The sequence below is a fragment of the Boleophthalmus pectinirostris genome, unplaced genomic scaffold, assembly GCF_026225935.1.
Source record: "Boleophthalmus pectinirostris isolate CB_2022bp ecotype Guang Dong unplaced genomic scaffold, ASM2622593v1 HiC_scaffold_2, whole genome shotgun sequence".
Classification (NCBI taxonomy): Eukaryota; Metazoa; Chordata; class Actinopteri; order Gobiiformes; family Gobiidae; genus Boleophthalmus; species Boleophthalmus pectinirostris.
In genome coordinates, this window is record NW_026571152.1 from 27,668,161 (window position 1) to 27,694,111 (window position 25,951).

At 38.3% G+C, this 25,951-nt stretch overlaps 1 long non-coding RNA gene across 2 annotated transcripts; it reads left to right on the forward strand.

The window, feature by feature from the left end:
• Positions 1-176: 176 nt before the first annotated feature.
• Positions 177-25,870, forward strand: LOC110169748 (uncharacterized). 2 transcript variants are annotated; one of them, XR_008632425.1, is made up of 4 exons: positions 177-281; positions 374-541; positions 12,842-12,903; positions 24,350-25,870. It is a non-coding gene; the product is annotated as an uncharacterized LOC110169748 (long non-coding RNA). The 2 variants fall into 2 exon arrangements; XR_002319052.2 differs by having other exon boundaries at positions 221-541.
• Positions 25,871-25,951: the final 81 nt, after the last annotated feature.

The window sequence follows — 25,951 nt, forward strand, 5'->3', positions numbered from 1 at the left end:
ATGCTTACCATTACAATATACAGATGCTTCACTATTTGTAGTATTACTAGAGGCAAATATGTTTCAGTTGTTTTTATTTTCCAACGTGAAAAGGGAGGAAAGGGCAGCATGCTGGTGGCTCTGGCCTCCGGGGTCTTTCAGGACGATCCCCTCACAGATGACGCGACGCCGCCTCCTGGTTTCATGCTCCCCCCGACTCCGTCAACTGGGCTGCCGCGGAGAAGAGTGGTCTACGGTCCTCTCCAGACGCGATAACATCACTGCGGTTACGAATTGGCAAGGTGGATAGATGCCAAATATGTGGTACATGCTGTTTTGTTTAGCATTGCTACATTAAACAGCTAATATTTTGAATATGTGGCTCTCCATTCAGATGCACTACTGTTTTAGTTGGAACAGGGAAAGCCCCGCACGCATTTCTATTCAGACAACGTGCCTGTGTGCCATGAACGATGCCTGAAAAAGGGCAGCGAGATTTAAAAAGCACCGACTGCAGGAGAGATTTCTGAGGAGCAGAAGAATACATCGGTGCCACTGCAAGGTAAGCATCCCACGACGTCTTTGTTGACACAGGCATGCATTTCGTACGGGCACCCATGGTCTGTTAAAAGAGACAGACATCATTCTGTTCAGTGCCAGTGATGCTGTTGTTAGAGGCCAGCGATTTGTACCCCAGTCTGCCCAGATGCATTGTGCTTGTTCAATGGGCTTGTTCAGACTTTTTCTCGTTTGCATTTTAAGCCTCACTGTGTCTCACAAACAAAAATAAGTACATATTGTTTTTTCTCCAACCCGCTGGTTCCCAAAGTGGGGTTCAGGCCCCCGGAGGCTCAGTGGTACAGCAGGAGGGCCCCTAAAGGAAGCACATGACGGGAAATTGAATATAAACCTTATAAACCTCACATATATTAAAAAAAAAAAAAAAAAGTATTAAGCCTATTTCTATGTATGAGGGAAAACATACAATTTTCTTTTGAATAGTGAACATTCTTGGGTGGCTTGTGGGATTATCGGATTGATATGGGGCCAGCGGGACTGCAGACTTTGAATGACTTCACTAACCTTTTAACCAGGCTGTAATGTGGACTACCTAAACTCTGTATGCCTACATCAGTGTCCAGCTGGCCTTTTGTAATGGCTCTGTGGACTGTGACTATTCTTGCGTATTCCTCTTGATACCCTTGACACTGGTCTGTGCCCTTCTCCTCACATTTCCTCCCACCCCCATTTATCTCTCTGTCTTTCTCCTTTTACCCCCCCACATTGATTTGCCTGGCGGCGTTGCTAAGAGACTATAGTGGCCAGGGAGCTTGGAGGAAGCGGTGGATAGTTGCCTGCTTTGAAAGAGGAAAGTGCCTGTTTCTCAGAGTTGTTACTGGTTATAAAATATAATAAAACTCTTATTTCAGAGCAATGATTAATAAATAAAACTAGTAATTTTATTTTGATAATTGTTTTCTCGACAATACAGACCCTAAGACACATTTATTTGGTTAAAACCCGATGTTAAATGTTGTTAGTAGTCATCTAATAAAAAAAATAAATAAAAAAATAATTGTTGACTAGTTAACTAAAGTAATTGTTAGTTGCAACCCTAATTATGATTTATACAGGTCAATACGTTTTCCACAAGAACGACATCACATAAGATTAATTTTATTCAGAATATTTTTATGTATTGCCTGTTTTATATAATAGCACATTTAATTATTTTCTGTAAAACTTATTATATTGTGACTACACAGGTTACCACATTGTAATTGAAGCACTAAAAATATTGAAAAATAAGGGAATTTAAATTTAATCTGCAATCCAAAGAATCATAAATGTGAAGTTATAGCTGGCTATTTATCTCAGAAAAAAGGAATGGTAATTAGACACTGATTGGATTTTGAGTGTTTGGTGCTAATAACTGTGAATAATCATAAAATAATGCGTCTTCTCAGTATGCGTCTAAGAACAATAAAATCTGATCTCCTGACATTTTGAATAAGCAGCAGTGCCTGTGCTGTGGGACAAAGGACTGTGCATTCCTGGCAGATCATGTGTTACTGGAATGTCCTTTTTGTGCTGCTTTACAGTTACTGGTTGGGCACATATGGGATACACTTTGAGTACGTGGAGGAACCCTAAGGATGAAAGTACAGTGTTTCCATTAGGTTTTTATGAGACTATGGCAGCCCAGGCAATCCTTATTTGGAAGAAAAAACTAGAATATCAGTTTTGGAGTAAATGCCACTTATTGCCTCTATTAAGCAATAACAGACTGAAAAAAAAGATTAAATAAAGTTACTTGCATATACTGAATATCATTATGCAACAACCAAAAGTGTTATTTATATACCAATTGCTCAGTATCATTTAGATGAAAGAGGGGCCAGCATAGTCTCATCTGTTAATGGGGAAACACTGAAAGTACATTGGTTGTGTTCACGTTCTAAAATTTGATGATGTTATAATTTCAGATAGAGTGCAGGGGCTGATATAACTCTATATCAGAGAGATTCAGTGTTTTTGAAAGAAATGTTGATTCACAAATTTGTTAGCAACTGACTCCACATTTCTTCCCTATTAATCAAATGGATTTTCAACTTAACAACCACCAAGGGAACAGTGGATTTTTTTTCATCTGTGCCAAAATGACTATAGGATTCAACAGGCTTGCGAATAGATACATGTCATTGTTAAGGGGAAAAAAAAAAATCTGAGAGCAAAGTAGAGCAGTGTGTGTGCATGGGGAGTAATGAAAAACAAGAATTTTCAGAGCCAGAGTCTTGAGTGCAGGAGAATAAAGATTTCCCAAACATGCAGGTATCATTAAAAATACAACTTTGAGTGAGTAAATGAGAAGGGAACACCATTAAAACACGGTTAACAGATCTTAAAAGCCTATTTTGCATAATATTTTACTTTAAACCCCTTTTACGGGAAATTACCTGAGATGATGTTATGATATTGAGCTATAGTCCATTGCTAATTGTAGTAGAAGCTTTCCTGAATAGCTTTAGAATGATCTTGAGCACGTTTAAGACCACATAGATTAGACTAGTGATTACACAGATATAAAGGCCACATGGTAATGTAAAAGAAAGTACTATGATGTAATGTTGAAAATGACCTTCAGCTATCATGAAACTAGTATTGAGTGTCAAGTCGAGCCCTTAGTATTGAAACTGAGATTGAAATTTTAGTTTTAAATTGTACCCATATTATGAAAAAACAGCTTGTGATTAGTATAAACATCTATACTGGTCAGACTTCTGTATTTTTGCATGCAAAAAGCAAACCAGTTGTTTCACTTTCAGATTGCATCTGCTGTCATTCACAAACTGATGTAGGGTATTTGGGACAGTTGAAGTAACCACCACTAAGACAGATGTTTGGGTTAAATCCAACAAACAAGCTGACAGATAAGCCCAACCAGAGCACAGATGACTTAAAACTGTGACCAGATTTCACACGCAACCTCTTCCTTCCATTACAACTCCCTACTCATCATCTTAAATAATGAACAGAACGCTGATGCTTCTGTCTGTCAAGTATATCACTGAGTTCAGCACCGCCTCTCCATCTCTAGCCCTCGCAAAGACAACTCCAGAGGCTTAAGAGTCAGGAGGGCACTCTCACACCAGCTTAGCAATCCCTAGAAGCAAAATGTCACAACCTCCAACCTGACAGTCTGTTTTAACCATTGCAGTGTTAAAAATACCCCTTCTGAGGCACAAGCAGCTCTTTGAATCCACTGTAGGCTGTAATAGGCCTGTCACAATAATTACAAGAGGTGTGCAAAAATATCAATATATTGTGGTGCTAACTTTGGTAACGTAACGTAACGTAATTGTGGGCTGCTGTATCAATATATCATCAAGAGTGTTTTTTTCTTTCAGCAATTTTTTTGTGACTGCACAAAAAAAAAAGTTCTTTATTTTGTGGAAAGACACTTGGTTATGCAATACACTTGACGATTTTGATGATAGAATACATATCTTTTATATTGACTTTACACAACTTTTAACAAAGAAATTGTCACTAAAATGTTCTTTAAAACAGCAATATATCACAGCGTGTCATGTGCATTACATCGATTATCACTAGGGATGTAATGATATCCAGATCTCATGGTGCAATATTATCACGATATGCCTCTCACTGTGCGATAATTATATTTTGGATTGATTAACAGAGTTGTACATACGCTATTTTTTCCTTTTTAAATACCGTGACCAGTCTTCAGTGTGAATAATTTTTGCCATATTCCAAAGAAATAAGATTTAAAGTGCTTAATAACAGTTATTTTATTATGTAGTAAAGTAAATAAAGCATTATGGCCTATGCAGTTTTGTCTTTTTTAATCCTTTTAAGTGAAAAACCTTGCAATTCGATATATTGCAATGGTCCACAATATTATTGTGACAGTCCTGACGATACGATATCACGATATTTCGGTTATTGTTACATCCTTAATTATCACATTTACTGCCATATCATGATAATATCGTATTGTGAGTCATGTAACATCGGGAGAAACCCTGTGATTCGACTTATTGGTCAATATATACAAAATGAAACCATGTCTTTTTGTGGTCAATATTTATCACTTACCTTCTACATAACTCTGTCCAAACTTGAGACAATCCACAGCTGTGGAAGACATCTCCTCATTCAGAACAAAATATATAACTTATTTTAACCTTAGATACGTAATAGTTTGGTGCTTTTATTGCTGATTCTTTAAAAATCTGCACTGTTTTTCAGTCCTCTGTATTTTATTTTATTTTATTTTTTTCATCTCTCTGTTTGGTTAATTTGCCTGTCAGTCACGCCCTCTGAAATCAAAGAGACAGGTTACAGCTCCAGATCCACTTGTCTTTGTAAAGTCTTGTCAAAGCATGTGGTTCTGACTGGCCAGGTAAGCATAAATTAGTTTCAGTATTATCTTTTATAATTTATATGGACTTCAGCAATATGTCATACTAAAACTTGTTATTGTGACAAGCCTATACTTCAGTACAGAAAGTTTGTAGCATTTTCGAAGTGGCCTTAAGGTTATGAGTCGTTTCTGTGCGCCCAGTGCACTGAGCACAAAGCTTGAATTCACATCCACAATGTTTAGAGAAGGCTTAGATCTTGCCTCAACAGAGCATGCTTGGCCTTTATAGTCACAGTCAATACACCACCTAAAGCTGCTCTCGTCTCATTTTACGCCGCTGTAGATGGTGTTTGTGGAGCTTTGCTAACGCTACGCTGCCCCAGTCTTCAGCTTTTACTTCAATGCTTGTCATATTTCCATTAAAGCGCCTCAGCATTAGTTTGTCAGGACGTGTCTCTATAAATGGACTCTTTCTAATCTTTGTTGTGTATGCTCTTTGCTGCACCATTGCTGGAGTGCCCTCAGGCCCTCATGCTTATTAACATCCACAGAAGCAAAGTACGTACGTCGTCTGAGGGACTTAAAGCTTAGTGTGAATGGCTGGGCATTTCATAAAATTTGAATCGTGATCAAGATTTAGACATGCCTCACCATCAATGATATACTTGGGTGTATTTAAAGGTCCTGTTACACAAAATGGGCTCTTGAGAGATTTGAGGCTTGTTATAATGTTTTTGCCTTATCGAAAACATACCTGGACTGGTGTTTTGTTTCATTCACACATGCTTGAGTAATCCTTTAATATTAGTCGGTCTACATCTCAGTGGATAGGGTAGTTTCCCAAGTTACCCAGCTATCCTTTACCTTTTTTCAACAGAGATAGGAAATTCCAGCTGAGGCGGAGAGACACCCAGTGAGTCATGCAGGTATGTATGTATGTAGTGCTGCCAAATCATGACTGGTACTGAACCATTTGATACCTGTGATTCACTTGTCATTCACCTTGTTGAAGAGTGCAAATGAGTGATTGAAGGTCAGAAAGATCAAACTACCCCACCAAGAGGGAGGTGGAGTGAATATGCAGAGGTATCCAGTTTAAAACACAGTGGAGCAATTCCTGTATTACCACATGATATCACAAGGTGGAACAGAGTGTTTTCTGTTTGAAAGAAGGACTCTGAATATGCAGGTTTTGTGTGTTAAACATGTGTGAATGAAACAAAACACAGCTCCATGTAGCACTGATTTAAAATCTGATTTATGTCCTTGAAATCAATACAGAAAATCCTGTTCCAATAACCTACAATTACGATATCAGTCAATGAGAATATGGATATTTTTTTGACATATCTCCCATGCTTATTTGAGTCTATAATGCATTGTGGGCTTGTTGATCCTGTTCAACCCTATCACCTTCTAAATCCATTTATGAAGCACAGCACTGACCACCCACTGTTTGGTTCCAGAATTAAATTTCCCATTCATTTTTACCACAGACCTTCTTAAAAAAAGTTCAGCTATGTGGTAAGTAATGACCACAAGCCTAGATGTTTTTATTTGAGGTCTATATTTGAAACATTATAAACTGCTAAGTTATTAAAACATTTTGTAGAATTTTAGGTTGTTTTTTATTGAAAACCTGTTAATGACATCCACACAGCCTTCATCTTTAAACTGTTTAAACAGTTACACACTTAGTTTACACATGCAGGACAATTAAATTACTCAATACCTATGTGACCACTACGGTTAGGCTACCACAGAACATGTTGTCGATTTAAAATATGAACCATGTGTTGCTGGACATGAGACTACACCGGAGTCCAAAGCCAGCAGGTTAGTTAATAGGATTGTTAAGTGTCTTTCTCTGGTCACACGTGCACACACACGAACACACACACACACACACACACACACACACACACACTGTAGTCATTACGCTTCTGTTACTCTTAGAAAACAAAGAGCAGATTTGAAAATGGAATCCCTGCTTTTAAATGGCCTGAGCCCATTCTACAAATGGGACTCTGTCGCTAATCAGATTAGTCACAGAATCACCTTCTGACTGTGTTGACACAAACTGTACTTTTGGAACTGCAAAGAGACAGTTTCCCTACAGGATGCAAGGGTGAAATAAACGTTTACCATAGTTTTCCTTGTAAAGTCTTATAGGGTCACAGAGTGTGTGTGAATTTGATGGTGACAGCAAATTTAGTGCCTAATGAGCTGCTAAAAGTGTGTGATATGCATCCAGTTTAAACAGTGCCTGTGGTAAAGGCCTCAGAGTGCTACAGTTTATAGGCGTGTGTGAGTGTGGTAGTGCCAAGAGCAGCAGGCCCATTTCACATTGTGCTGCTCATAAAGTGAAGGCCCTCCAGCCCCTTCACTGATTCGTGTGGGACGCAACTCAGGCTCAGGGCCATTGCAGCCATTTCTCTGCACAGCAGAACACACATATAATCCTATCATTTTAAACGACTTAAAGCTTAACACTATTTTCTTCTCTCTTGTGCAGTCGTACGTGCTCGCACTTGATCCCATTTGTGCAAACTCCTTAATTTTCTCACTCACATTGTGTTTACATGGTGATTTGAATCCACTCAAATATAACCCACAGCAGCTCTAGAGCCCACTGTGGTGCTGCAGCGTTCAAATGTAAATGAATGGAAATCGATTCAGTTGGCTTTGTGCTTGCATTGATATTCATTTGTTTGCCGTATTATTTATTATTTTGTGTTGGTTTGTATGTCTAATTATTCCATTTGAACCACCACCCTGAGCAATGGATGAAAAGATATGGAACCATAGTTATAGTAAATGTAGGCTGTTGGAACAAAAATGCCTTTTTTTTTTATCAGTTGTCTCAAGGATCATTGTCTGAATGCCAAATGGTGCAAGCTTCTCGTGGTCATTTCGCCTGACCTATACCCAGAACATCTGCCAAAAAAAAAATCAAATAAACTTGCAGACGTAGGTGTTGCGTATTTTTTGTGTTTTATGATTTTTTTCTGTATATTTGGTATGTCAAACTTGAAATGACTTTGTATTAGTCTTGTTTTGACCTGGTGAGGCCAGTAAGACTGGAAGACAACTCCAAGTGCGTCAGAGTGTGGAAGTGTATGGCTGTGTGATTTTCAATTTCAGCTAAAGCTTGTGGAAGCCCATTTCCACCAGTGAATAAAAAATAAAAGCCAAAAGAGTCAAAATTTGAAGTTTTAAAGTCGGAGAAACTTTTAAACTTCAGTTCTGTCTGTTTTTCCCCAACATCCATCGATAGCCCAGCTATGGTACTGACCAGATGCTGTTACTCAATAAATGCCACATCCATTTTATTTTTACGCTGCCAGAAATCCTTTTTGCTTAAAAATGTTTACACAAGAAGCAACCAAGGAATACTAAGTACATATATTTGCTTAGAATTATTACACAAATACTACTTTTTGCAACTTTTAAAAAAATGTATATAAGTTTTTAGGTTAAAGTTAAAGGCAATTTGTTATTGGGGGGCCTGAGGGATCTTTCAATCGATGGTGGGACTGCAGCACTGCAGACTTTGGGAACGACCTCTATAGTAAATGCAGTATCTTCACACTTGCACACCGTTATCTAAATAGAATAACAATGCATGGTGTTCCTTTATACTGTACCAACTCAAAATTCAGAGTTTTAAACTTGAAATTCTGACATTTAAACTGCAGATTAGCTTAATTTGAAATATTTGAAGTATTTGGCCAATGTGCTACACAATTCTGTGCAATTAGATATTGGCATCACAGTGTCTTCCATTTACCAGCATTTCAGCCCAATACCAATGATCTTGCTTTATGAGAATTTTCAAGCCTCTATCAAAATGCTGTTGTGCCCTGCTTTACAATTCAGGGTAATTAACTCATCAAGAGATGTTCTAACGAGGTTACAAGGATACCCTGAGACAAGGGAGAACATCTCACCTCATCACACTCTCTCTCATCACTGCCATGCCAATACATGCTATACTTTTAAGTTAGGTCATTTAGAAGATCCTGGTAAAGAATACCAGGATACCACAAAGCAAAGGCAGATGCAAGAGTTTAAATTTACCGTCTACTATATGACCAACTATGCGCTCCTGCCACAAGAGGCCAGTATACAGAGACTATTGACACTAAAATTTATATTGATTTGAAGAGAATCAATTCTGAAAAAACTCAAACATTTTAAGTTGGATGTTTCAGAAAAAGGTCTTGGTCTTTTTCAGAACTAAGATAAGACTGGATTAAAGTACATTATTTTGTTATGTCAAAAAATCTGTTCACATTTTAAAATTTTAGTATACTGTAGTTAGTATAGTTACCGAACCAAAGTCACTATATTTTATAGTGACTTTGATTTGGTAACAATAAAAAATAGTAGCCTCTTATTGGTACTGTTGTGACTGAAATATCTGTTTTGTTGAAGCCGACAATTGAACTTTTTTTCTGTTACAAATCTGTAATGACATTTATTCTGCGCGGTTGAGTAATTTTTTTCCTGTCTGATCTGATTGGTGCAGAGTTGGAGCTACAGGGGGAAAGGCCCCTTGTCTTTGTGTACAACCCAGAGAGTGTGTGGCTTTGACAGGTCCACATTTGCCTGAGAGAGGCCCCTGAGCTGGAAAAACTCAGGACTGAATCTCATCTGATGCAACAGCTTCAACTGCTGTGTGTAATACAGAGCAATGCAAAGCAGGTACTTGGAAAAAGGCATCAAGGTTAAAATGAAATGTCAGTGTCAGAGTAGTAAATATAGAGAAAAGCATTTTTTGTTGATGTCATACCCTTCATAATATAACAAACAGTGAGAGTTATTAGACAGTTCTGTCTCTGATAACATTTGTGATGCTTTTGGGTTTTGGGTGCTGTGCTGTCTCTCTTCTGTTTGGCAGTGCAGCCGTCTGTGTGTCTTGACCCCATCATCTCTGCCTGTGTTTCAGATGACTAGTGGGACATGAGACAGTTGCATCCATCCATCACTTCAGTGCTCAGCTGGAAACAGCTCAGAGCCTATGGGATTATGGGGCAGACTCTGCCCTCACTACAGCCCGAGGTGTAACTCAAAGTATAAAATTAAAGATGCACTATGCAACTTTTCCGGTGGGGAGTATGCCATCTGCTTGTCTCCATGAAGTTGTTATTGCTTTGCCTGAAATGCTTTACAGTATGGCATTAAACCTATCAACTCTATCCAATTAAATTACAGTTGTTTTTATTTAATGGCTTAAAAAACACACATTTTTGCTGTGAGTGGGATTGCCTCACTGAAGATCTGAATTGTAACTTGGCTTGGTTGTGTCACTTGCTTGTCTCCATGAGCATAGACAGAAATAATGCCATACTGTAGAATATGCGAGGCAAAGCGATGGCACCTCCATGCAGACAAATAGACCTAGGCCCTCCACCAGAAAAGTTACATAGTGTACTTTTTAACATTAAATGATGTACACCAGAAATGGTGCAGCTAGAACAGGGGATAAAACAATTAGCAACACTTAACGCTTAAAGCACATGGTAATAGTAATAAGTATATTTCAAGTTCCCATATTCTGACCATAGAACTTTCTTGTACCACACAGGCCTTTTGCTAAAACCCTGATATTTTCCACTTCTAGAGCTGGCTCTTTGTTTGAGTTCAGAGGAAGTCTCCCTTTGGTCCAAGGTGACGTACAGGAGAATCTCCCAGGACAGTTGTCTGTCAAGAATTTACTTCATCTGAGTCTCCCAAACCTTCTCACTGCTTTGTCTTCTCCCTGTGGTGCGTGAAAGTGCACCCAAGGGAGTACAAGCAGAACCCAATGCTCTTACATCTCCATCCTCCATCAATATCTCTCAGAACCAGCCACTCTTCAGGATGATGTCTTTTGCTCACTGAGTATACAAGAACACATGTTTAAAAGGTGCCATAGATCTGCTGTGCTTCTCCCATTTAGGGAACCCAGAAACACATTTCTGTTTCTGTGTTGTTGTTTTTTTCAGTGCCTTAAAATAGATCATTTTAAGAGAGAATCTAGTAATGTGGATAGCAATTTATTGCTGCTAATCATTTGAAAATGGTCCTTGTTCGCCTGCCTATGTGTGTTATGTTTTATTGTTTATAACATTATCCCGCCAGGGGGTTTGCAGATGGAAATGAGCTATAATAAGGCTATAATCTGGCATTCTTGCATTTGTTGCATTTGTCTAAATGTTCATTGATATGCATTGTCCCCCTTTTCTTAAATAAAAAAGAAAATTTTGTATTAAATATACACAATACACTTAGGAGGCCTATGGTTAGACTTTGAATTCTTACAAAATACAATAGCGTTTAGCTAACTCTATAAACATACTGTTACCCAACAAACTATAGTGGTTAACATAAGCACTTTATTAGCACTGGTACTACAAGTTTGTTTGAGTGAGACATTGGACCCATTGCAGCTCTGTTTAGTCTCCATAGTGAGGTCCCTGCTGGACATTGTTGACTCATGTTGTCTCTATCACTCCTGACGGCTCGCCTTTTTATGCAGACTCCATGGCTGACGTCCAAACCAATGCTGTTTGGCTACAAGAGGATGGATGGTTTCTGTAGCAGTGCCTGGCACAGGGCCTATACCAAAAACTTGTGTTTGCATTCCTTTTACTTTTCTGTTGGATGAGGACTAATAGACTATCAAGAAAAGGTTGAACTTTGATGTCTTTTTAGGCCAATGTAGTTGTTACACTGTCAACAGATTTTCAGACCTTTATTTTATCAAAATCAATCCTAAACAATGATTTTTTGTGATTCTTCATCAATCTCACTTACACTTTCAAAGCTGTACTTTGTTTGATTTCACTGATGAAAGTACAGGAACCAGTCAATGTCCTTATATTGAGGCTTGTTCACATAAGTGGCTATCATGAATTGTAGACAAATAATTCTAGCGAGTGTGTTTGTGCACAGCTGTGAAGCAGCTTTAAGAAGATGGCATATATTTGAGTGAAAGGTCAGAGATATGAGGAAGATGAGGCATGGAGGTTTTAAAAGCAGGAGGAGAAATTGGATCAAATAAATGAAAATGCAGGAAGATTATTTGGCTTTATAGAGGGTAGTCCTTAAGTGCAGACATTTTTCACCACGTTCCATGTTAATACTGTGCAATTCTCATACAATACCTTGAGATGAATGAAAAGCAGATGGAGAAACCAGTATCCCTTATACTAGTATGTCCGAGTAACAGCTGTCTGGTCAACTGTGCATCTTTTAATGTCCTGGAGATGTGACAAAGTTTAGGAACATAGAGAGTAGATAATACTTCATATAAAAGATAATGACTCACAAGCTTCACCAATTTAAAGACTATCATTGTTGCTGTAATGTGCCGTTTGAACTGTTTCTCTACAAACTGTGCTATAACCCACTCACATTATTTTATTTTTCACTGTGAGAAAATGAATGAGTTGCAATTAAATGGAAATGGGTTTTGGCCTTGTCAGAAATTTGTATGTGTCTCTTAGTATTTAACACTGATGAGTGAATTTTACTGGCTCTTAAACTGCATCGTACACTCAACTCTTGCTGTTCAACCATCAAGACCGCTAAAAGTTCAGAGTGAATTTAAACTGGTTAGACGCGTTAAAGGTGCATTGTGTAAATTTTCTGGTGTAAGGTCCATAAATGGAGACATTATTGCTTTGTCTGAAATGTTTCACCGTATGGCATTAAAGCTTTGGTTTCATCATTGAAACCAGGCCAAGTTGCAGGTCAAATCTGTGGAGAGGCTAGGTTTTTTTTTTTTTAGGTATTTTTGAGCAATAAATCACCTGTAATTAAATAAATGTAAGGTAGATCTTTTTAATGTCATACTGTGGAACATTCAAGGCTGAGCAATGACATATCCAGGTTTTCTCCAAGAACCAATGAACTTAAACATTTGAATACATTGCAAATAAAAATACTATTCTGACCTATTATTTTCCTTGTCCTTTATTGCAGGATTCGGCAACAGTCAAGTCACCGCAGTGGAGAGGAGCACAGCCACTGTCTCCAGTCCATCAGTAAGAAAAGTTACATATACCTCGTACACCTCTTTTCACAGCGTCTCACTCCATCTAAAGCTGCTTTGAGAGGCATTTTTATAGCAGAAAACGCATCTTTGAACAGGAAAGGAACACTTAGATTAAATTTACTTGTTTACACCAGTGTTCCTACTCTTACTTGGCCAAGCTCAAAGTATGGGTAACAAAAAACTTTAATGTTATTTAGTACTAGTCTAGCAGGAAATGAGCTAATTCGGTTAAGACTGCAGTAAACAAACTGAACCATAGGCCATTAGACTGCTCCCTTCTTTGCCGTATAAATTCAGCTGTAGTTCAGGTGCTGCTTCAGAATTTAAAAAGGCTTCTGGATGGGAGCTGAAGAATCCAACAGGAAAACCTCTAGTCCTGTTTTTCAAATCTTCTCTCTTCTGTGTAAACCCTCACTGCCCATTTAAACAGGTTAACACAAATTCACATAGTTGAGAAGCAAATTAATACATGTACAGCAAATACGTATTCCAGTACAGTTACTCTTTTTTCATTTTCATCCACATTCCCCATGTTTAAAAAAGCCCTGAAAACCCATCTCTTTAAAATCACCTTTCATTAACGTATCTTGAAAAGGGCTATACAAGTGTCATGTATTATTATTTATTATTTATTTAGTTATTTATTTATTTATAAAACCAAAAAATGCATTGCAGTGCATGGTCACAAAATTTCAGTTTCAAACTGCACACATTCAGTGAGAAAAATGGAAAACACAGCTCTTGTGGTGAGTGCATGTGTGATTTTTCCTTCTCCAATTTGTGATAAATAAATGCAAAACAAACAGTGAAACAAACATGAAGCTCTTTTTAATCCTATGCTGGGTTTTCATACTGTAATTTAAATGCAACTTGGTGTATAAGTTCTCCGAGTATTCAGAATACAGTACTCTGATTGGACAATGTATCAGAAAAACGTTACAAAATGCATTTTAATGCAAGTATTCAGTGTTCTGTAATACATACATGTAACTAAATACATTTTCAAAGTATTTTTCACATCACTGCAAATTCATACACACATGCATTCATCAGAATTCAAGACGAAAAAAAAGTCTGTTAATAGGCCATTTGGGAGCTGTATCTTTCTGTTTTTGTTCCATTCATCCTCGAGACTTCCAATTCTTTCCCCATTGCTTTTCTCACATGGCCACTGCTCTCCCATTGCACAGTCGACCACTGATTAAAGGCCTAACTCTTGCACCAAACTACCATTCTTAAATCAGCTTTAGCACAATGTTATTCCCACTGCAAAGAATACAATGAATTTCAATCACAGCTGTAACCCAGTGGACAGCTAAATTAATTTCCTTTGGGAGTTTCTTCATAGCTTTTGTATTTGAATATATATGCAGCCAATGGGCCTATTGGGGTATTTATGTGGGTAATAAACTGCACATTGCCTGCTGCGTTATGTGTTGACTGGATCTGACACTTGTGCTGGTTTAGGTGGATATGATTTAAAATTACTTGTGTGGAGGCTAGAGCTGCCCAATAAATCAAATCTTAATCAAATCCATATCCAGTCATGTCAGATCATCAATGAGACGCTTGGGGTTCGCGGATGGGTAAGTTTATATACATTTTGAAGCACGATATATCTCTACAGAGAAATATTGCGATAAATAATAAGATATAATAATAATAATAATATTGAAACTACTTTATGCCACTTACTAAGATTAAAATAAAGGATAATTCCAGTAGTGTTTTGTTTTTTTTAAATAGGTAGAATCATTAAAAGGCCTGAGCTGCTATGACTAATTATTGCAGAATGAAGCAATAATTAACCATAACATTTTTATTCAACCTTTTACAGATCAAATCTTATTGTAAAACAGAAATACCCCAAATCTCCCCATTATTGCAAAAAAAAATTTACACATGGTAAATACTGAACTCTCAAATATATTGTTCCAGCCTTCATATATATTGAATGATAAGTCAATATAGTAATTATTGTGACAAGCCTACAAGTCTACACCTGCAGCTTTCAGTAAATTAATGTTATTTGGAGCAGAGTTCAGACTTTGGAGGAAGAAATGGGACTGTTTTTTGTGTCAAGAATGAGCATTCTTGTGGAGGTCATTGAATAGGCCCATGATGATATTAAGATATACTAATAATAATATACCTGTAACTTATCATTTAATATATGGAACAATATACTTTTGGACTCAGTGTTTGTACTTTTTCTTTACAATAATGGGGAGATTTTTGTTATTTAGTTGTAATATCTTGAGCTGTAGAAGGTAGACTTAATAGCTTCTATATTATAAAGATTAAAAATTAAAAAGTGGTTTACTGGTGTAATCTTGCTTTATTGTTATTGTGGCATAAAGTAGTTTCAATATTATTATTATCATGTAGTTCTCTGTAGCAATAAATCATACTTTAAGATTTGTTATTGTGAGCTACCTTGGAGGATAACCAGTAATCTTGCTAATTTTTGTGTTTTTTTTTGTTTTTGTTTTCTTTTCTCAAATGACCCAAGCTGTAAATCTCTTCCTATATTAGATTTTGGCCTGTGTTGTTTGGGGCCTTTGTTGTCTGCAGTAATGTTACCTCTCATTTACTGTGAATGAACTTGTGGGGTGTACATCGTGACTGTTAATGTCTCCTTGAACTTGGTTTGAAAGTAACTATGCTGTCAGGCCTTATCTGCCCCTGTTCTGTTTGTCCTGAAAATGCAAATCTCCATCTGCTGTGATTTGCTGTGAAGGTTTGTTGGAACAAAAGTCAGTCTTACCCCAGAGACCCTGCTTTTGAAATATGTTAAAGGACCTCAATTCGTTGGAGTTTTTAGTTCCACTTTTGTGAGAAAGGGTTGGGATTTCTGTACATTTGAAAGCCAATGAGGCAGGCTTTTGGTAGACTCTCAGTGGTGTAATGAAACAGATTTTCCCCTTTCATGACTTAAATTGCCACCATTAGTGTGACGGGACTTCCTGGAGTGAATCTACCCATATAAATTCAGTTTTTAGTGTTACAGAGACTCACATACACACACTTATGTTATAACCCCTGGCAGGGCTAAAATGAAACGGCTTCTCTGTTTAGTTTCACACTTTATGGATCATTGTATTCAAATATGCTCCTGGCGTCTCTCCACTTAGAGATGAATTTGCATTTTGCATAGTGCAAAGGGGGCAGCACAGCCAAAGTGACTGTGCATTGTCTGCAGAGGCATTATGTGAATTTAACTCTGCACCAAAGGGGGGAAATCATTTATATTGACTAATCAGATAGAAAATTGGCTATTTCCACTCAAAAACATTGATTTAGTCAGGTCCTTCATTAAACAGACTTTTTATGAGATAAAATGATGCACAAGGCATGATGATGTTTTTTTCTGTAATAGATGTGGTCCATTAAAAGTTTAACTTCCATTGATGCTGCACCAAATGACTCCAGTCAGCCATAACATTGCCTAACCAATTTTCTCAAAAACTCTGCGCTTTTCACTGCAGCTTGGGAACACCCCACAATCTGTAGTTTTCAAAACGCTTTGAGCCAATCATCTATAACTAATGTCTAATGCAGTGTATGCCACCCACAGGTGCCATGTTGAAGACATAATCAGTGTTATTCACTTCGCCATGTGCCCACTGTTCTCTCTGATTCATGCATTTTTGTGCATTCAAAAGGCTCCACCCAGAAGTGGTACATAGTGGTTTTGTCCTTCCGTGACTGAGACTCTTTAGTACAAAATGATCCTTTGCTTTAGGACCAGCCTGTCTAATTATAGCTGTGCTGACTGCACCAAACTCCAGAAATGCATTTAGCAATTGCAGAGTTGATTATTTACAACACAGCTGCTGCCAGTGAGTTACCGTAAAAGCTGGACCTCATCTGCAAGAAATTAATTTAGATTAGAGATTTCTAATTACTCTATTTGGTTTCGTAACAAATTCTTAACTTGTGTCAAGTCTGCCAGTTATGCTTTCACTGATCTTCAGATGAGTCCTTGTCATGGACATGAAGGGAAGGTCAGTGTGGTTCACAGCCTAAGACTGGAGTATTTACCACTGAACTATGATGCTTTTTAACTTGAATAGGTTTATCCTTTGTGTGTTGTTGAAAAATACATGTTGATAGTTGATGCTACTAAGTTATAAAAACACTTTGAAGAGCAGTAGTCAGTGTGGTGCATCTTGTTTAAACTTGAACTGAACTCAACTGTATTGAATATAACAGTAGTATGATGTGGTTCAAGGCAGGTTAGTCTCCGTAACATACTGATTTAGTGGTATAAGAAATACATGAATTGTTACATTTCTAACGTAGCTCTTCTTGCAATTAAACGATGGAGTATTTTCAGTATTATTGTGTAATCACAGAGTTTATGTGTGGCCCAATTAACTGGAGGAGGTAGTGATGAAAAGACCAGGAGACAGATGGGAGTTACCATGACTACAGCCTAATAGAAACGAGGTTTTCTGCTTTTAGTTTGAGAAAAGAAGGCACTTCAATTTGTAGATAAATAACACATTATCTACTTCTCAGTCCTGCTCTTGTCTGGGTTTGTGAGCTATCTGGGCTTCATTTCTTGTTTTTGTTTTTGCCCCTGTACTGTGCCAGGTGAGGTCACTATGTTCCTAGAGCGAAGTGAAGAATATATGAGTTTATAATCAGAGCAGTCTAAGTGAAGGGCACGTCTTCAAATATTTGAACACAAAGTCAGCCTCTTCAAAATACTCAAGAAATATGTCAGTTTTATTCAATTGTTGTGTCATTATTGAATTGTGTTTCGTTACATACTGATTTCTCAGAACAAAGATGTCAAGTTGATTTTAGATTTATATTTTTGACTCAGTTCTGCGAGACTTCTTGCTTCTCAGGCTACCATCAGATTTATTTTAAAATAAATATTAAAATTGAAGTACATAACTGTAGTCCCTATTGTGAGACAAAAAAGGTCATCTTATCTCCCCTTGTCTTAAGATGCCTGCGTTTGAAAACAATCTAGGGTTGTAAACCATAGGAAATTGTCCCATCATCAAAAGTCACTGAGCACACAAGCTTTAAAAAGCACTGTGTTCACCTTATCAGCCACATGTGTCTGATTTGTCTCTGCGTGCGTTTTCCTCCAGCCATGGCGTCGAGCTGTGAGTGATCACTAATTGGAGAAAGATCACACAAGGTTTCTGCTCCTGTAACAATGACAGCCCAGCAAGAAGATTGGCGCTTTGAACTGCCCCTAAATGTGATTATAAGGCAAACACAATGAAGGTGAGGGTATAGACACAACCCTTTCATTTAGATCAAGCGCAAAACCGAAAAAATTGTAGAATAGGTGGCCCGGGATGCATATATAATTTATGTTGATAGGAGGGTGGCGGTCTGTGTTGTGTGAAATTGAAGTATTGCTGCTGCCAAGTGCCAGACGGGAGCGCGAACACACAAAAACAATGTGTGGGTAAAAGACACAGAATGGGATAGGGTATCTGGCGACTGAAATTGCATTTTTCGTCACACTGGTTTAATAAAAAGAGAAGCAGCAGACAGGAGAGGTGCTGTGTGTTGTGTTGAATGGGCAACACCTGTAACAGCGTCTATCCATCATCATCAACAAGTATATTTTGGATTCGGCAGTGGTTAGAGAGAGATGAAGGCCCAGATAGTCAGGTGTAATTGGAGAAAAGTGGATGCAAGGAAAGAAAATACTCGTAGTAAATTGTACACGTTTCAAGGGTAGAGGTAGGACATATATCAAGGAATTATAAATAACATTTTGAGTTTTATTTTGAAGAGGTGGAATATTTGAATATCAGTCTATTGTTTATTATTTAAACACTGCGTGAGTTGTATGGTCCTCTGTGTTTTTATTCATTTTATGAACATTTTTTATATTCTTTTATTGTTTGTATTTGTTTAATGCTATTTAATGGGTTTGCTTTTATTTGACTTCACTGGTTTTGGTTAATGCCTTTTTGTTGTTTTTAATGTTATCTTTATACGTGCAGCACTTTGGAAATGGTTTTGTTTATAAAATATGCTATAGAAATAATGTGAAGTTGGATTTGGATTGGAAAAAAATAAAACCTGCTGTAAGAAGAGCTGGTTCAAATAAAAAGGGAATGATCCTATATTGTAATCTTTCAAACAAAAGTGGTGCCACAGTGACACACCTCACAGTAAGAGGGTCCTGGGTTTTGACCCCAGGGCGTTGTGTGTGGCGTTTGCATGTTCTCCCTGTGTCTGTGTAGGTTTCCTCTGGGTGCTTTAAAACCTGTACAGTAGGGTCTTGTCTGAGGCTAGGACTTTCCCGAAAAAACATTCATAATCTCAGATAAACTATCAGTACATAAAATACAAAAGTGATATTCCTGGTTTTGATACTCAGAAATGTATATTCAGTTGAGGATAATTATACATTCCTTAAACCATGCACATACTTGAACCAATGCAATATATGTTTGTAGACACACAAATTTACCACATTTTTAAGGATACTCCAAAATATATACAAGATGTTTGTTTCTATTTTCATTGCCCATCTATTCAAGAGTGAACTGCATAAGGGTCTAGTGATAATGAGAAAGGAGGATACAATGTGCAATGTGACACTGTTCAGCTTAGTTAACAACAGGGACACCTTAAAGCCTCACCAGATAAAACACTAGATAAGGGAAATCATTATAGTCATTAAAGGCTGTGATTGCACATCGGGAGGGCAATCTGGGCTGAGTATAAATAGACAAAAGGCTGTTTGTCTTGTGTCTACGCTGAGACAGATATTTCTGTCAACTAAAGTCACACAGAGCAGTCAGTGCAGATACTGGGGCGTTTGGTGCCATCCTGTAGGCTAGGCATGCACTGAGCTGATACTGGTGTTGGAAATCAGCCGATATCTTGATTGGACTTAAAAATGTATGTAATATGATAATTTACTGGTCATAATTGGCCCAGAAAGTCAAATAAAGTTTGAACTTTTATTTATGCAAAGCTGTTCTGTTGTGAGATATAAATAGATACATAACACATTTGGATTGTGGATCGAATTGTGTCTTATAATTACTTTTGTTTAAAGGATTCTATAGGGCAAAATCAATTAATACAGATGGGAGCAGCTAAAATGTAATGTTATTAGAATGCAAAATTATGTTGTAATATGGTGAGTTTTTGGGTTTAGTCAGCAATTGAAAATATCAGGTTCAGCATTTGTTAATTTACCATTTGGATATTTCATCACAAAGTACAATGTAATCATTATGTAAATCTGTCTCTGGAATAATCTGAAAACCACCTATTGTTAGATCCTTAAAGTATCAGAATCAGTACTGGAACTGAAAAAGCTGGATTGTTGCATCCCTACTGTAGGCCAGTGGTTTTCAAACTCCTCACATCAATAATATAATGTGTGGCTTTCCAAGTACCACCAGATCTAAGCCCGGACTTTATCAGGCTTAAATTAGGTCTCAACATGGTCTAAAATTAGTTCAAAACATGTAGGCGATTTATCCAATGGAACACAAAAACATTGCTTTACCTCTAAATAAAACAAATAGCCAAACAATAGAGGGCTCTGTATACCACCTGAAGCAGCATGAGTCCACAGATTGAGAATCACTGCAGTACTATCCAGGTTAGAGTGACTAAGTAGAAAGTGAACTCCATGTAGCACTGCACTGGGCACGTACAACTTCGGCTACAAAATACCTTAGGTCCAGTTTTCTGCGTACAGCCCTGGTTTCATGGTTAACATCTTTACAGAAGTAGAGATCTGTTCCGAGTCAATCATTAGACCCCTTCACCTCCAGAATGTTAAGTGGTTTGGAAGGCTGATTGTGTTTTTAAGAGCCCTCCAGCCTGAAAAGAGAAGAGGAAAAAAGTCTGGTACCTGTGACAAGCTATTGTAACAAAAATATAGCCGTCAGGAGCAGTTTGCAGATAATTGCTGGCTGTAACTGTTATGGCATCAAACTTCTCGCATCAAGATGTGACAAAAGGTAAATGTGCATGCAGAGAATAGACAGAGGAAGGTGGAGACACTGTGGGTAGTGAGTGGCAGTTTAAAGGTCCTATATTACGCAAAATTGACTCTTGTGAGCTTTTAACCATGATAGAATGTTTTTACATTGTCAAAAACATACCTGGAGTTGTGTTTTGTTTCATTCACACATTTTTGAACAATTCTGCATTATTAGTTTCTTTAATCTTGTGATGTCATGTAGTGGTAGTTTTCAAATTAACAGCTACATTTTACATTTTATTCAGTAGAGATTGGCATTTCCAGGGCTGAAATTGTCAAAGTGATTTTAGTGAAGGTTTATGGAGTTTAAAAACATAGTGGAGCACTTCTGTATTATCATATGACTTCACAACATGTAACAGAGTGTTTTCCTTTTGAGAGAGGGCCTAAATATTCTGGGTTTTTGTGTTAAACATGTGTGAATGAACAAAACAAACTCCAAGTATGTTTTTGATGAGGAAACACCATTACAGCAGATCAGAAAATAGTGAAATATGGACACGGAAATTAAAATGTGTTTTTGATCTGAAAGCACAAAGTTAAAAATGTGCCTCGGTCAGGACAAACAGATCATAAATTTACACCTTCAAGCTGTGTTTCTGCTTTGATTAAACACATAATTTCAGATGTTCTCTTTCAGAGTTGTGCTGTTTGCATCCATACATTATAGATTAAGTGTTTTCCTGCATAGAAATGTGAAACCAATGTAAAAGCGGTTTAGTAGCAGCTAAACATCATAGTCAAATGTCGAACAAAACACTGTAGGCACCATAGTTATTTATTGTACCCTCTACAGCTCAAATCTCCTCGTAGTACAGAAAAATTGCAAAAAAAAAAATCCCCACTACTGCAAAGACTAAGTACACACAATAAATGTTAAAGGTGAATTTCGTAACATTTTGGTTGGGAGTCTGTCACCTGCTTGTTTTTATGGTTATGTCATTGCTCTGCTTGGTATTACTCTGCACAATATGGCATTAAACAGCTTTACTTTACATCTATTCAATTACAGGTGGTTTTAAAACTCAAAAACACCTTGAAAAACAGGCAGTCTGACTGTGAGCGGAGTTGCCTCTCTACAGATCTGATCTGTAACTTGGTCTCCATGAAGATATAAAGATTTAATATTGTGAAAAATTCTAAATGAAGCAATAACATCTTCATGGTGGAAAGCATTTGACACACCCTCCACCAGAAAAGTTACACAATGCCCCTGTAAGTCCCAAAATCTATTGCATAGTGCTTTACTAAGGTAATAAAGTAAAGTGATTATCGTGACAGGCCTAGGTTTACCTCTGAATAAAACAAATAGTCAAACTGCAGAGGGCCCTGAATACCATCAGAATTAGGTTACATAGTGCCAGACCACAGTTTAAGAAACACTACAGTAGGCTATCCAGGCTAGAGTGACTAAGAAGAATGTGAACTCCATGAAGCCCTGCACTAGGCACATAACTTCAGTTACAAAATACCCATACAGTTTTAGATCCAGTTTTCTGAGTACAGCACTGACTGGTTTCAGCAAAACACTGTAGTCAAAAGTTGAACAAAACAATATAGACTGAATGAGATGAAAAAGGAGCAGAGATATCAACATTCGTCATTGGCTTTTCTTAAATTAATGCAGAATTAAACAGAGGACACGCTGGTGCACTGGGAGTATGTCTTATGAAAACCAGAGGGGCAGAGGCTAGTTTTAATTGCATCCCTTGGCTGTTATGACAAATGGAAGTGATGCAGGCGCAGAGTTATTATGTAGACAATTTGAATGTTTTTTTTTTTTTATATATATATATATTTTTATCTAGTGTAAAATGGCTGTGAAAATACACAAGTTCACACTTCTTCCACACTTCGGATTTCTCCTGCAGTCCTCCTGACGTCATGTCTGGAGTCAAAGGCCTCTGTTGACCTAACTCTCATTTGTCCTTTCACTCTGTCCCCAAACGGCATTGTATAACTGCACACAATCACACGTGGATTTCAGACCGATAAGACTAACCACAAGTCCTTTAGGTGCTCAGTCAGTTTACAATGTTTATGCGTCAGTCACAGCCCATCTGACCACCAATCACACAAACATGTTCAGTGCAAAGTGGGAGAAGAGTCCTGCAGAACACAATGAATCAAACCACCATCCATCAGGTTTAGATTTTGGTCAAATGTATTTTCATCTTTCTAAAACCACAGTATATAACTTTTTAGCCTAAAAATAGACTAAAATAAAAGCATCCTCCATTCATCCTCTTCACTTTGTGTGGGTTTGCATCTCCACAGACTTGACTCTTCTTTGGCCAGGAGGGGAGACTCTTGCATGTTTGCATGGAAATGTTGTTCCTTTGGCTATAATCTGTCTTCATGGAGACTATGGTTTAACTTTATATTATATTTAAATGGAATCATGCAGGTGACAACAACCTTGAGTGAGATTGGTGTGTACCATATGGTACAGTAAAGAGCTGCTTGATTTTCTTACAAATCAAGTTGAGATGAGAAAAGTGGTTTATGTTTTTCAGTTGGGATTTAAGAGCAGGTGAATTTACTTAAATAATTCCTATTCGGTAGGTTTAGATTGAATTGTGATTAATCGTACAGCCCTGCAGTAGCCATAACCTCTATTATCACACAAAGACATTGACTAATGTGTGTAATAGCTTAAAGAAATCATGAATAGTTATTTTGTACAAGAGACGCAGATCTCCAAACCAGGAGCAAAGCAAATCTGACCCTGTCCCAGTTCTCCAGCACTGATTAGCTGGGTCAAGGTTGGTACCTTTGTCCCACGTGTTGCCGTAACAACTGAGCATCTTTCTTTGGCTGCCATGGCAATGCGTCAGAAATAGGGTGAGTTTGTAGAGAAAACATCAGAAACATCTCTGCATAATGTATTTAGATGTGAGCCTGTCATCTGTGTATCATCGTATAGTTCAGTATTCAGTATCCAGTGGCTTCACACAGACAGAGGGTAAGAGGTGTCAGTCATAATTCTGCTCAGCATTCACTTCTCAGCACTGGAACTGGCGTCTGTCAACCAGCCTAGTCTGACTTATGGCATTTAGATATAAACTCCCTGAATGTTAACACCTAAAATAAAGGGGTACTGAATAAAAAATAGACTTCATGGATAACTACAAATGTCAAGACACTAAATTTGCCATAAATTTATAACTGATAACCATCACTTAAACTTTACATAACATTTACTCTCTTACATCTTTTTTTTAATGATGTGACATGCAGAAGCGTTGTTTCTCTACCATGGTTCAAAATCAGATTGTGAAGGGAGTGAGTGGGCAGAGCTAAGAGTTCGATCTGAGCCTCTGTCATGATTCAGATTTTAGCTCAACAAATTTTATTCAGAATAAATATTCCTTATGTATTTTCGGAATATTTGTCAATAACATAAGATTTTAATTAAAGTTGTGTTTCTTTCTGTCCGCAGGTGTTGTCGATACCAGTAGACCAATGGCACTTGATGGAGACAGCACACACAGAAGCACCGGTCCAGTCCCATAATAACAACAGTGTGGAGTGTGCCTTCAGGCCCTGGACAAAGCCATTATAACACAACAATCATACATCAGGTGATCAGGCGGAAAGAGGACGCTGTAGGCTCTATCTCTGTCTCTCCGATTACAGATTAAACCACCGAACATACGTCATACCCACATCAAGCTTTCTAAAAGCTCAGCCCACAGTGGAAAGGGTGGGTTGAATATGCACACCTGCACAGCCACAGCACGCAGCTAAATGAGTGGCAGTGGCAGACGCATACAGCCTTGGCTTAACACATACACACATTAAATGAGCAGGACAAAGCGAGCGGGACAGATGCTGCCCCTGCCCCACTTCCTCTAGTCGTCACACAGCCAGCTGGAAAGAACATGGGATTTGGAGCTGATTGGTTTTGTCTTTTTTTGTTGTCGTGACCTCTGTGAACCGCTGTCACCGTTTTCTTAACATGGCATCTTCACTTCTTTCTTATCTATAAAAATCAGTTTTCAATACAGACCACTGGGCATGCTTTGACTGCTTCTCAAAAACTGAAAATTATTAGCATTTTTTTCAATCTCTCCCTGGACACAGCAAAAAAAAGGCTCTCACCGGGACTGTGTCGTGACTTTTTTATTTGAGCTGTTTTAAATGCATTGCTTCTGCCATTAAGAGTTGAAAAAGTTTGTATCTGGCAAAAGTTTAATGAAACCATTCTTAACTGCTATTCACCAGGATCCTTACCAAACAAGCAAGAACAATAGATTGAATAGGACTGCAGTAGTAAAGCAAAACCTTGAGAAAACGGGAAGATATAAAGTGTGGTAACATTAAGAGACAGAAGAGGAATAGTCAAGAGAAACCTCAAAGAAGTCAGATCAAACGAAAACATGAGGATAAAAAAACATAGCCTGAGAAAGTTTTTTTCCTTGTAACTCTCTTGTAGTCATGATGGAACACCCTTGGAGCCAGACGTCCTCCTTGTGTCTCCTCCTCCTCGGTCGCCCCCTCCCCTCAGCCCTCCCTCTCTCCTCGACTGTGCTCTAGTCCGCACGCTCTCCACATCGCTCCAGTGCATCGACAGCCACTGAACACCACACACACCGCTCCTGCAGCTTCTACAGATGGCTGCCAAACTTAAGAGGAACAGCTTCTATCAACACAGCACACTGGATTTGGATGAGAATGAACATCGGAGCTAGCCAGAGGGAAAAGAAAGAGACGAGGTGCAGTGGAGGCCAGAAAGGGGAGCGAGAGAAGAAGCGTAATTAAAGGCAGAGTTCAGGAGTGGAAAAATCTGGAGTGGAGCTTATCTGCAGGACAGCTCGCGTGGGGCAGGCATTGTGGGTGATCCCGTGGTGCACAGTGTGAGCCAGGGGGTGGTCCCAGTCACAGTGAGCAGGTCTTGGTGGTGGCTCAGTGGAGGCCGTGGGCTCAGGACAGTGGCAGGCTCAGGGGTGGGGGCATGGCCGTGGGGGGGGCGCTTCCTGTCCTCCACCCTGCAGCGGGAGCGGCGCTGGGGCTGGGGGACCTGGGGCGGGGGTCTGTCCAG